This window comes from Octodon degus, unplaced genomic scaffold, assembly GCF_000260255.1.
Source record: "Octodon degus isolate 3935 unplaced genomic scaffold, OctDeg1.0 scaffold00003, whole genome shotgun sequence".
Classification (NCBI taxonomy): Eukaryota; Metazoa; Chordata; class Mammalia; order Rodentia; family Octodontidae; genus Octodon; species Octodon degus.
This window is the reverse complement of record NW_004524579.1, coordinates 14,616,117-14,625,067: the sequence shown is the minus strand read 5'-3', so window position 1 is coordinate 14,625,067 and position 8,951 is coordinate 14,616,117. Positions and strand designations below refer to the sequence as shown.

The 8,951-nt window shown below is 39.8% G+C and overlaps 1 pseudogene; it reads right to left on the bottom strand.

The window, feature by feature from the left end:
• Window positions 1-2,889: 2,889 nt before the first annotated feature.
• Window positions 2,890-5,415, bottom strand: LOC101586021 (annotated as a pseudogene).
• Window positions 5,416-8,951: the final 3,536 nt, after the last annotated feature.

Genomic DNA, 8,951 nt, shown 5'->3' with positions numbered 1-8,951 from the left:
AGAAGAAGAAGAAGAAGAAGAAGAAGAAGAAGAAGAAGAAGAAGAAGAAGAAGAAGAAGAAGAAGAAGAAGAAGAAGAAGAAGAAGGTGTCAGCGTTCAGTTTGGAAAGGAAATACTTAAATCATGTTCACAGATGACAGGGGCTTATATAAAGAAAAAAAAACCTCAGAAGCAATTATAACTAGTGAACAAATTCAGTAAAATCATAGAATATTAATTAATATATAAAATTAAGTAACAGGGGCTGGTGAGATGGCTCAGTGGAATAAGTGCTTCCTTGGCAAGTGCAAGGGCCTGAGTTCAATCCCTAGTTTCACCAAAAAAAAAAAAAAAAAAAGAAAAAGAAAAGAAAATTCAGTAACATTTCTATTTGTTAAAGATGAACTACTGGGGCCAGCCAAATAACTCAGCAGATTAAAGCATCTTCTTAGGCAGACACAGTGGCCAAGTTTCCATCCCCAGCCTGCTGTGCCAGCCCTGCACCATAGGTGCTTTAAGGGAGTGATTGAGACTGGGTGTGGTAGCACAAGCCTGTAATCATAGCTCTTTGGGAGACTGAACACATGCGGATCACTAAGAGTCTCATCTATGTAGTGAGACCCTGTAGACCCTGTAGAGCCTATAGACCATTACTAAAAAATACAAAAAAAAAACTATTGGAAAAATGAGGAAAAAGAGCATTTATAATTATAAAATAATTAGAACTGAGAGTGTTTGATGATCACTACATGTATAAGGGGCATATATATGTATATATATAGTTATACATAATATATAGTGATATATTATAATATTAATACTATATATATTTGAGACAGGGTCTCACTACGCCCTTGAGACAGTTCTTGAACTCAGTATGTAGCCCAAGCTGGTCTCATACTCACAGTGATCCCCTTACCTCTGCCTTCCAAGTACTGGGATTGCATGTATATGTGACACCATACTTGACTACAAAGGTATTTACACTTAAAAGAATTTATTATGAACAAAAGACACACTGACATTAATACTCCTCAAAATATTCCCCCTTGTTTCATACATCTTTATCCCATCATCCTTGTCATTTTCCAAAGCAGTTCTATAAATCCACTTAATGTCTTTATGGGTTCTGTTCAGAACTATGGTGAAAGCTACTACAGAGTGCTATCCAGTATAAGGGCAGGCTCATGAAAACATCATATCCTCATTCATCTTCTTCACTGGAACTGGCGCCGTTTGATTTCTAGCTCTTCCCCAAAGTCAAACCACCAAGCAAGGCAAAGATTTTGAATCAGTTCAAGACTTCAAGGCAGTGAGTGGCAGCACTAAAGACTGTCAGCCAGCAGATTTTCAGAGCTGTTTAGGAAGCAGCAAGAACAATGACCATGCTCGCCAAGATGGGAGGGTGCACTGAAGGGTTTAATGAGAATGTAACTTTTCTTATAATAATTTTAATTAAATATTTACTGTTTTATATCCACTTTCCATATCATTTTAACCCAAAGTCCAATATAAATTCTTGATTTTCAGGAACACAAAACTAATTTTGCTAGATCAATTTTTTTCGTTTACTGTTTTTATTTGCAGGAGGAGTAGGAAAAAATATGTTTTTCTTTTTCCCTTAAACATGAATTATTCAAGTAAAATCAACTAAACTATCAAAATGTAGCAAAGTAAAGGGAAAGCACAACAACCCACAAGCAAAGGTTGGGGGAAGAGGAGGGGAGAGTTCACCTAGAGCATATGCACAGACACCCTGTGGCTCTCCTGCTCAGGACAGCCTCCTCAGAAGCTGAGCACAGGACCCACTGTAAGAGGCTGCTTCCCACAAACATGTGAGAATGTTTCAACTTAAAGTGTAAGATTCAAAAGATAAAGAAAAAGATTACCCCCTCCAAAAAAACTATATTAACTCCAAGAACCACCCAGACATAACCACCTCCCTTAATCAGTATTAGGGTTTTTTTTTTTTCATTTTATAAAAAGATTAATAGTTTTTTTCTCATATTATATTTGTGAAGATCATAGAATTCAGAAGTATGTCAGAAAACCAAGCAGAGACTGCCTTGCAGTTTGCACCCCTGTTGCTGATGATCAGCAAGACGAGAAAGTTTGGGACACTGGAGCTGCTGGTGAAGAATGCAAAGCCTCACCCAGGAGAAATCAGAAAATACAGGAGCAGGCACCTGGGAAGGGGTCAGGGGCAGCTCCATGTGACAGATGGCTGCACAGAAAAGGGACACAAGGTGGTCAGAAAGGCCTTAAGCTCCTCCTTAACATCCAAAACTGGATTTTTATAAAGACCCAAGCAGTTTGGTCCCAAGCTGAAGAGAACACGAAGTGTTTATTCACATGCTTTGCTTTTTTCTCTTTTAAGAATCAAAGTTGTCCAAATTAAATCTTGCTATTACTACATATGCCCCACCCAAAAAAGGGAAAAAAAAGAAGGCTTTTAAAATCAGGTTAGAGGAGAAGAGACCGAAAATTATTGAAGTAGTCCTCTTAGCTCCAAATGAAATGAAAAATAAAAACTGAAACCTGGGCCAGCTAGGTATCTCAGAGGATTAAAGCACCTGCTTAGACAGATGCAGGGGCTATGGGGTCAATCCCTGGCTTGCTGTGTCAACCGTGCCCCAGGTCTACTGAGACGATGATGGAGACTGGGGACACATCTGTGATCTCAGTGCTTGGGAAGCTGAAAACAGGAGAATCAGTACAAGTGTGATTTGTGTAGTGAGACCCTGTAGACCCTGCACTAAATAATTAATCAATCAATCAATCAATCAATCAATAAGAAACTTGGTTTCTAATAGTGAACAAACCAAAATCAAGCATTGCTCTCCCTCTCCTCCCCTAGTTCTCACCCCATATACCAACAACAAATGAGAAACACAGCTAGAGCCCAACGTGTCATGTTATGCTGAGAGCTGGGCCTGAACCTCTTTCACACATACCCACAACATCTTTGGTCCCCAGTCTGGATTTGTCAAAGCCTGTGGTGCTTTTTCTCTCCTCTGTCTCTTCAGGATACTCTGCCACTTTGTAGGAGTAAGATGACTGGGAGGAGGAGAAAGAGCAGGAGGAGGAGGAGGAGGAGAAGGAGAAGGACCTGGACCAGTCTCGTGTTCTCCGATGCTGTTTCTGCTTCTTTGATCCTTTATATGTATTCTCCATTTACACAGTTGACCTTTCCCTTGAATGGCTTGAGTCTCGGGAATCCACTTACTCTCTTGACTTACCTGGTTTAAGATCTCCCTCCTTATGTTTTTTTACAACATTCAATATCAAGGCAAAGATCAACAGATCATCTTTGTATTTTCACTTTCCTTGTAGCCAGGTTCTTGAGGACTTTTCATTTCATTATGAACCAAACCATGTTTTATAAATGTACTGGGAGAAATATCTATCCTCCTGTGTATCTCTGGGCTTTTCTTGTTTTTTGCTGCCTCTTGTTCAGTTCCTCTCCTTAGGCATTTTAGTAAAACGTTCATGCATGTCATTCCAGAGGACTCAAAGTGATGCTCTTTAACATGGTGAACAATGATCACTATATGTTGAGTGAACAATTCTGAAGGGCTACAATGAGACTGAGCTGATGGAACGTGCTGGAAAATGGAATGAAATTCCTGCTCCTTTTTGTTTCTATGAACTACATCCTGACAAAGCTTGCATTTCTGAGCCAATAAACCCCTGGCTTGTGCAAGGTCCTCATCCAATGTGTCCATGCATACACTGACCTGGGCCTCTTGAGTAATGGAAAATGCAGGCTTTCCCAAGGAGTCTCCTTTGGCTCTCAGCTTCTCACAGCTGTCAGAGAAGGGGGCGGTGATGAGCTTTTCTCTTGCACTGCCTTGTAAGCATCACCTGGAAATTCTTCTCAGGCACAAACCTCCAGTGCCCGCTTTCACTCCTCTTGGCCCCTCTTAGCTTTTCCTTTTTGGATCTCTCTGTGAGACTCCCCGTCTAACACCTCTGCTTTCCTCTGCTTTTCTTTCCCTGCATACAACAGGCCCACCCACTTGCCCACCTTCTCGTCCTCCTGGGTTTTACTTGCACCAACTATGACTTCCTTGCACCAGCTACGACTTTTGACATAAATTTGGGTTCATCATCAAACTCAGATTCCTTCCTTCCCTTAGTTTGTCCTTATCTTGATCATCTATCTCCTCCTTGTCTGTCACCTTTTTCTCAGTGTCATCATGGAGCTTATACCTTTTGAGTGACTGACTGTCCCTGAGGGGCTTCTCACTGTCAGTCTTAGAAACAAACGAATCCAATTTTATTTTTTCATGGGCCTCAAAGAAGTTCCTTTTCTCCTTCATTTTCTCTTTATCAGAATTTGTCTGTTTCTGCTCCTTATCTTTCCCGGTCTCTGTCTTCTGGTCTTCTAGATACTTCTTGCTATAGGCTACTTCTCCTGCAGTGGCACTCTCCTCCTTCTGAGATGAGCCATAAGTGGAGCCAGTGGCTGGTGGACTCTTACCCACAGTTCTTTTTTTGGATGAACTCAAAGATCCAGAGCCATGGTCAAACTGACTTTGATGGCTCCCAGACTGTTACCCAGAACCACTTGTCAGAGATAAGCCTATTTGGCATATTTTGGAAAGTGAAGGACTAGGTTTTGGCACAGGGCTAGGGTGGGGTGACTGCCGCCAAACCACCACAAACTGAAAAGGGCTCTTGAAAGCTGGGCTTCGCTCCTGGGGACTCAAGTCAGAAACTGCAGAGGATCATGATGCAGAACCAGTGATGTAGGTGGTGCATCTGGTCATGGCTTTGAACTCTCAGATGCTTTCATATCTTAAGAAGTTGCCTCCAGAGAAGGTCTGATCATTGGCCTCATCTCCCTGGTTATGCCCAGCAGCTTGAGATGGCTGGCTATCCTTGGAAGAGGTCTTTTTCTCCTTTGCAGATTTGCACTTAGAAGATGCAATTTGGCTGTGATTGGAGGAAGAATGAGAGGATGAGGAGCACTTTGACCTGTCAGAAGATGACTTATCTGAGTTTCTAGAATGGTGCCTGGACCTTGGTGAAGGAGACTTTCTATTTGGAGACTGGGATCAAGAACAGCCCCTATGAGGACTATACTTGCCAATAGTTCTGCCAGTTAGAGGAGTAGTTTCCATAGCCTCCACAGTTATACTGGCCCCACAGATAGAAGGCTCTGTTGAGCTCTTGGAAATAATAGTGCCTCCAATAGCCTCTGCTGTGAGCTTGGAAATTTCGATTCTGATACACTCTGGGGTGATTCCTTTCTCTGTTATGAGCTGGAGAATATGATCTGGAATGAGATCTAGAACTCAGCCTGTGCTTCCTTGACCGAGAGACAGATAGGCTTCTGGATCATGATTTCAAAAATAAATGATAACAAGATCTTGATGCCTATCTTGAGCAAGAAGAGTGAGATCCAGACTTGTATTTGTTTGTTTTTGACATCTCCAAAGAAAGGTTAACTTTTTAATTATACCTTGTCAGAACAATGATTCAGTGTGCACTGGATGTAGACACTGCTGAGAAAGAACACTGGTTGTGCCACTGGCTTCTCCAATTTACTAAGTCAGGATGTTATTCTAGGTCTACCGCACTGACCTCACAGGCAACCTCACATCAGTACAATGGGCCCAAACCTCACTAGATCATTATTAGTTCTCATTTGAGTACCAACAATATTATTGTTGAATTTCTTAAAAGGGTAAAGACTAGAAAGATTCCTTGCACAGAGCAAGGAGTGGATTTCTTGCATCCAGCATAGTTTCACATAGCAAGTCTATACTTCTTTCCTCAAAATGATTACTAGGCTTTAGATTACAGGGATGCAGTAGACAGGGTGTGTCTTTGTTTTAAGCAACTATTGACAGAGCCTCAATACTTAATGAAAAAATGCAAGGATGTGAGCCAAATAATATCATTGTATCATTCACAAAAATATAATTGTGAGTGGATTGATGACAGACAGGAAACTAACTTCAGTAATGTCACTCTCCTAAACTTTAAATTTATCCTTTTCCATCATATTGTGGTGACTAAAAGTAGTATCTTATTTGTAGCAATGAAGTTTTTAAAGACTGGAAGGATTGTCTTTCATATATGAGAGAACATTTTAAAGATGTTTTAATAGGATAGAAACATATTTCCATGAACTTTTAGGTCCCTAAGTGCTCGAGAACTGAGACTTGGGCTTCCATTGCCTCTTGGGGCAAACTTCACTTTACCTACAAAGAGGGAGGTTTTGGGCCATTTTTGTAGCCACACATATGTTCAGCCCTATATAACATCTTTTTTTTTTACCCCACAAAACTCACTATACTAAACAAATAAGCAGGAAAAAATAACTTAGAACAACTGGCTTCAAGCAAACTTATGAAATTCAATATAAAATATTTGATTCAGTTAATTCCTTAATGAACACTTACAAAATACTTAGTTATTGTTTTAAGCATGTTGAAAATGGGAACTTGTGTAATCTACATGGCAATCTCACAAGGTAGGTCTTACAATTACTCTAATTATATTGATGAAGGGACTGACATGAAGAGGTCCTTTGTTCATGATCACATCACCATTGCGGTGTCTTGCGGAATATATTGATAGCATCCCTGTGGTTAATCATCACCCTTTTCTGACTCTTCAGAACATTTAGGATCACAACAAAGAGAAGATTTCACTTTTTAGCACTGATGAGCACATCTGTGCTGATGGCAATGGCATTTCCACTCTGGAGCATATTGTCAAGTTTGGAAATGTTCAGACGCTGACATTCTTTCAACTAAAAGAACTGGAGACCATAGGTGTTAGGGAAATTGTGTAACATTTACCTAACACTATTCTTGAGTGTAACAGAAATGCCATGTCTGCATCCGGGACAACACAGGAAGTCAAAAATAATCAACATGTCCAAATATTTGAAGGACTAAAAGTAAAAGAGTGATTTGATTCATACAACACTGTGCAGAAGACTGAAATTAATCTGATAGTGTTTTAAGGAGAATGTGACCAGTACACAATGCCTGTAGCTACTTCAAGGCAGCACATTCTGAGATACATATTGTGTTAGTAAAGCCTGGTGACCTTCTGATGGTACCAGAAAAAATTCTGATATGAAAAATTTCTGCTTTATACAGGAAGCTGGATTAGATAATTTGTAGGTTTCCTTCCAAATATTACATTCTATATTTCTTTGTTTATTTTTCTGCAGGCATGCTGAGAAATTGACATGGCAGTCAATGAGAGTTTTTGCTTGAATAAATATTTCAAACTCTAACCCATGTTTCTCAGGAATTCTATTGTATCTCCTTTTTTCAGCACTTTCAAATGCTCATTTCAAAATTGAATGAAATCCACAAGAGCAATTTCTATCTAATTGCATAATTGCTGCATTTTGGTGTAGCGCTACTGGAAAAAAATGGTTTGATATCTTGAGATTTCAGCAAAAAATTGCTTAATAAAGAATCCAGACTCAAATAATTGTTTACTTAAAATTGAAACTTACTGAAAAACCTCAAACACCGTTTCCTCCTTACTACTGCCACATAATTAAATAATTTCACAATTAATTACTTTCAGGAGAGATAATTTGTTTTCATTAAAATATGTAAATATGCATCCCTTGCTGTGCTTTTTTCTCTTTTTTCCTAATGCTTTCTTGCCCACTGTTATGCTGATGTTCCATGATAAAGTGTCCTACCACAGCCTTCCAACCACAGCAAAGGTTCACCTTTATTCCCCAGCCTTAGAGAGAGTTTCTCCCTCCTGATGTAGTTTCTTCTGCCACAGGCACCTACAGCCATTTCACATAGCAACTTCAAAGGTTAATGATTTGCTCTACCTTTTGCCTCTGTTTCCCACAGCCTTTAATTTTGAGGGCTCATTTTTGTCCTCTGACATTGTAGATATAAAAGCTCATTAAAGTCAAGGCAAGGGTCCCGGGAGGTGGCTCAGTGGAATAAGTGTTTCCCCGGCAAGCTCAATGGCCTGAGTTCAATCCCCGGTTCCACAAAAAAACAAAAAACAAAAACAAAACAAAACAAAAAAAAACAACCATACATTTTGTCATTCTGGTCTTCTGAATATGGGCTGCTTGTCATGACATGCCAGTTGCTGCTATGATGTCTCTTGGGTAGGTGGTTGTTCAAGAAGAAGGGTGTGGTGAAGGAAAGCAAGAGAGAGGAAAAGGAAAATTGTGGGACTGTCCTGCTTCAAGGTTGTATATGGTGAGATTTTTGGACTTATGTGCAAACATGAGAAGTATACAACTCTGTATGCCTATTTTAAAATATATTCTAATTTCTAATTGTTTTTTATCATATTCTGTAGGGACTTAAAATTCAACATATCAATACTTGATGAAAAATACCTGCTCCATATTATGCCTAAAATGTTTGATATGCAGACAAATAGTGAGGTTAAGCTTGACAGCCTAAGTTGTTTGATAATAACAATAAGCTTGTCTTCTGGATGGTTAACAACCTAAGTTTGCAGACCAAAATTAGAGAAAAAGGAGAGCTTCAAGGAAAGCCAACATTTTGGCCCTAGCCTTCTAAGGTCAATTAAGACTCAGGACATATGAGAACTTGTACTCTAACATCATGTAACTCGGTAGTGTCCCAAATTTTCTGATCAAGGAGATTATGGGGCCAAAGAGGAAAGTGATCGATGATGTAGAGTGTGCCTATGGAGAGCCACATGGAGAGAAAACATTCCCTCAGGCTTTCACAGAGAGCACATTGGCCAAGCAATGGCCGTGACTCATCCACATGGCTCACACTGACAAAGGTTCTACAATCTGAAGTACAAGATCTCAGGATAAATCCTGAGGGGATTTCACAAACCTTATCAGACCCAAAAGCTACAACTCTTGTTGCATAGGTCCTGCTTTACCTTGGTCTTAACCATCCAGAAGAAAAGTATAAAAACGAAATATAAGAAGTAAAGCCATGCTGTTATATTGAGCTGTGGGGGACTCAGGTCATCAA